The sequence below is a fragment of the Pteropus medius genome, unplaced genomic scaffold (assembly GCF_902729225.1).
Source record: "Pteropus medius unplaced genomic scaffold, Ma_sr-lr_union100, whole genome shotgun sequence".
NCBI classification, from domain to species: domain Eukaryota; kingdom Metazoa; phylum Chordata; class Mammalia; order Chiroptera; family Pteropodidae; genus Pteropus; species Pteropus medius.
This window is the reverse complement of record NW_024342467.1, coordinates 1,037,666-1,042,803: the sequence shown is the minus strand read 5'-3', so window position 1 is coordinate 1,042,803 and position 5,138 is coordinate 1,037,666. Positions and strand designations below refer to the sequence as shown.

Here is a 5,138-nt window from a genome sequence, read left to right as displayed (position 1 = left end):
TTCTTTCTTTCTGTGACCCCACTGACAGTCACAGAATGACTATTTTAGACCACTTAATATTATTCCACAGGTAACTGAAACTCTGATCAATATCTTTCCAATCTTAATTTTTTTCTTTCTGTTCTTCAGATTGTATAGTTCTATTAACTTTTATAAATCTTTATTCCTATACTAGATAGATATACCACAATTTGTTATCTATTCATCCTTGATGGAATTTTGATTTGTTTTCTGTTTTTGGCTGTTGCAAATAAATCTGTTATGAACATTTGTACACAAAACTTTGTACAGACATGTGCTTTCATTTTCTTTAAATGAATACCTCAGAATGACATGGCTTGGTTGCATGCAGGTATATGTTTAATGGTTCAAGAAATACTCCTTCCAGTTGTTCCACATCCTCCCCAATACTTAAGATACTCAATTTTTCAATTTAGACTATTCTAATAGATATATCGTGATACCTTGAAACAACTTTTAGTTGCTTGAAGGTTTGTGTGAGGGGTATTTGGGAAAGGTCTGGACTGGGGAGAAAGAAGAAACAAATATAAAAGAGAGAGAAGGAGAAGAAAAAAGGGGCAGAGGGAAAGGAAGAGAGAGCTATCTTGCTGGCAAATATGGCCATCGCATTCTTCATAGTTGAAATAATTTTTTTTCTACACCACTTCAGGTTTGGATGACAGTAGTTTGACTTTTTCTATAACATCTACCATGCAGGTGATCATTTTTACTGGAGGCTATGGATTAAATGATCCATTGCCTTTAGAAACTATCAGTGACCAATTTATTCCTTTCCCTAGCCTGAACGCTAAAAAGCTCATTTGCAACCTATTTCAGCTTTCTTGATTGTCTTGAAAATAATAGCAGGTCAAACAGGTAAGCAACAGGACCCAATAGACACTAACAGTTGCAGAAAACCTGCTCCAAAAATAAAAATAAAAATCTGGTATTAATAACAAAAATTTAATGTATTCCCCGTGACTTTCCAGGATGACTATATGTCTCTTTCTCTTAAAGATAATACATTATATTTAGACAAGTCTAATATTTTCATAAAAACTTTTCACATTCCTCTAAAACTAAAGGCAGCTATAAACATGATACGAAAATGTCTACAGTTTGCAAGATGACAATCTAGTTAATCCTAATGTACTCCCATTCCAAAACATCTAGATGCAATATAGCAAAAGCCTAGATGCAATATAGCAAACATTATTTAAATGTACAGCAGATTCAAGAAACTGAGAGAAATCCCAGAGGTTAAATATAGATAAGAAACTGAAAATAAGAATGGTAAGAGCTGTATAGCTCTGAGTCTGCAAAGCCATTTGCAGGTACCAAACATAGTGGCTTGGATTTTAGTACTCCCGTAGATACAAAAATCACAGGAAAGAGCAAGGAGTAAAACTGGAATAAATGCCACAATATAGATCAAAAAATTTTCAAGAAAAATATCTTCAAAGATAGGTTGGGTTAGAGAAAATAAAACTATACATAGAGATGGTAAAATTTTCTGTCTCACCTTGACTCTGGTGCATGTGTATGTGGGTGGGGGTGGGAGTGGTATCACACCTGACAACCTGTAAACCAAAGGACTATAACTCATTCACTTTGAAGTACAAATTTACACTATTCACATAATTATATACCCTATGAATCAGCAAGAAAATAACCTAATATAATCATGCTAGCAAATAAGTCTCCCATATTACATAGAATAGCTATAACTAAAGTTTCCTAATGGAAGAGACTCTCAAAACTCATTTTACAGGGTTCCTCTAGATAACTCCGAGTGAACAGGACTTCGTAGTCAAAACTCTTAAACCACAAAAAGAAATGACTCACTTTCAATAAGAGATAGCTGGCCCCCAAAAAGCAAAACTCTCAAAAAATAATAGAACTAGTACAGAGTTTAAATATGAATATTTAAAATGTTTAAAAATATAAAAACAAACCAAAACATAAAACAAAAAAATTTTAAAACTCCTAGCATATTTGAAAGAGATCCAATTGAACTTTGAGTAATAAAAATTTGGTCACTATAGTTAGATCAGTAACTATAGATATAGATACAGATATAAATATACATGTTTTACATTATAATCATATAGATAAATATAAGAGTTAAGTAGTATATATTAACATCACATTACAATAAATTTTACAATAACATTAAATACTAACAAGCACTAAAATTAGCTAGGGCTAAATATAAAAAAATAAACAAAATATTTTTGGAGAAGACTTATAAAACAATTGTTAAAAATACTGGAAAAAAATGAAGAAAAATGCCGGCCTTCTACATGAGAAGAATCAATTCATAACAGTATTAATTCTTACTAAATTAATAAAATATTCGATAAAATTTCTTTTTAGATTTAAACATAAAAGATGTTCTCCAAACATCTTGACGAATTCAAATGGAAAAGCTAAGAATAGCCAAGACAATTTTGAGGAAAATAGAATCAGTTAGATGATTATATTTTACCATATCTCAAAATTTATTTCACAGTATGAAACAAAATATTTCAGGTAGGCAGACACTGAGGGCAACAGACCTGCACTACAAGATGTGCTAAAAGAAGTTTAGGTTAAAGCGAAATGGTGCTAGATGAAAGCTTCTGCTGGAAGGAATAGAGAGAAGTGAAAAGAGGAGATGAAAAAGTATGTTTTATTGATTTATTTATTCATAATGATAAATATGTATTTATATCTACTAGTATTATTTTTCTTTGAAAGATAATTAAAAATGGTTTGAAAGACAATTTATAATAGAAAAAATAATAATGATGTTACAATGTAATGGCTGATCCATCAGCCTGGGTTCATGGGTTATTATAAAAGAGAACTATAGACATGTAGTGTAAGTGAGAATAGGCAATTTTTCTTTAAGGTTGTAAGGTAAAAATATTGCAAACTGAGTTTAATTAAGAACGTATGATATCTATTCAGGATTAGATTAATAGACTAATAGAAAACAGTAAAATGTCCAGAAACAACCAATTCTCTATGGAAAATTGAAATTCAAAACAAAACACAGTAGTACAGCAATCACTGGGGCAAATGTTGACTACAATTTGTGGTTTGGAGATAACTGTACATCCATGTAGGAAAAAAAGTATTAGAGCATATACCATATAAAGCATCTTAAAAGAAGTAAAATCTTAAATATAAAAATTAAAGTATTAAAATATTCAGAAAAAATAGGGTAGAATTCATTTATAACTTTGTTGTAAGTTTCTTAAACATGACACAAAAAAATCTTAAAAAGTAAATGTTAAATTTGGCTTCAATATAATTAAAATTTTCTGATTTAAAAATAGTACTACAAGATGTGGTGCATACATACCATGAATATTACTCAGCCATAAGAAAAGATGAAGTACTGTCATTTGCATCATGGATGAATCTTGAGATTATAATGCTAAGCAAAATAAGTCAGACAAAAAAAGTTGAGAACCATATGATTTCACTCATATGTGGGATACAAAACTGAAAGTAACATACAAACGAGACACATAGACACAGACAGCAGTTTAATAGTCACCAGAGGGAAAGGGGAGAAAAGAGGGGTGTGGATAAGGTAAAGGAGGTCAGATAATGGTGATGGAAGGACATTTAGCTTTGGGTGGTAAAGATACAATGCAATATACATATGATATATTATTGAATTATACACTTGAAAGCTATATAATTTTATTAACTATTGTCATCCTAATAAATTTAATAAAAAAAATAGTCTACAGCCATGCCACCCTGAACAAGTCCTATCCCGTCTGACCTCGGAAGCAAAGCAGGGTCTAGCCTGGTTAGTACTTGGATGGGAGACCACCTAGGAAGACCAGGTGCTGTAGGCGTAAAAAATTTTTAAAAAAATAATAAGGGATTGTAAACTGACAAGGTCCTTGCAATCTGTGAGGTCAACCAAGGGTTGCGTTGCCTAAAAATAATAATAATAATTAATTTAAAAAATAATAAATAAAACTAATTTTTCTAAAGAAAAAAATTAAAAAATAAATAATACTACACAGAAAAAATATACCTATAGACTGGAAGACTATATTTCTATTGTGTATAACTAAAGAGTCATATCCATAGATAAATGATTCTAACTAACCAATAAGAGAAAAACAATCAAATAGAACAATGAGCAAAATTAAACTATTCACAGAACTTAAATAGAAAGAACACATTTTAAGTGTCTACAAACTCGCCTAGTTGTCAGGGAAATGTAAATTAAACAATCACGAGATACCATTTAATAACTATCAAATAGGCAAAATTTTAAAGTCTGATAGTATCAAGGTTTGGAAAGCCTAGAGAGCAACAGTAAATCTCAACAATGCTGAAGAAAGCATTGCTATTTTGGTGCAAGCACTTTGGAGAGCAATTTGAAAATAGCTAGTAAAAATGAATATGTACATTCCTTACTCCCCAGGAATCCTCCTTCTCAGTAAGTACCCTATATTCGTGGTCCTAAACGCATCCTTGCCGATATGCACAATAAGTCACAATAGAAGCACATTCATTGTAGCATCATCTGTAAGAGAGGAATGTAGAAACTGTGACATTTTCATGAAATAGATAAATTATTTGTGGTATAGTCATATGATATAAATAAATGTAAATAAAGTAGAGGTGTCAGCATAAATTTAATAAATACAATGTTCATTTAAATATTAAATATTAGAAAATAATTTTATATAAATGTGTGTCATTTCTATAAAATTAAACTCATGCAGACAATCCTATCTATTGTTTATTATAGAGACATTTTTATACTTTAAATACATATGCAAGCGTGAATATGATAATCACCAAAATAATGATAGTTGCTATATGTAGAAAGGATAAAGTGGGAATATGAGAAAATATTCTGTATTACTTTCTTAAAAAGTAATTAAAAAGAAGGAAAATATGTCAAGTTGTAAAGATTTAAAAACATGGGTTGTAGGTACACAGGAATTCATTATACAATTTGCATATTATTTTTCTTTGTACTTCAATTTTTCATTGAAAATTTTGACATAAATAAAAGATGAAATTGATTCCACGACAGTAATGACAGATTGAGTAATTTGGACCTACCCTCTTGAATATCTTTGTAGGGGCATTGGAAAGCTAAAAAAACAAAGCGG

At 30.4% G+C, this 5,138-nt stretch overlaps 1 pseudogene; it reads left to right on the top strand.

Annotated features, from left to right (window-relative positions):
• Nucleotides 1-3,738: 3,738 nt before the first annotated feature.
• On the top strand, nucleotides 3,739-3,857 carry LOC120602575 (uncharacterized; annotated as a pseudogene).
• Nucleotides 3,858-5,138: the final 1,281 nt, after the last annotated feature.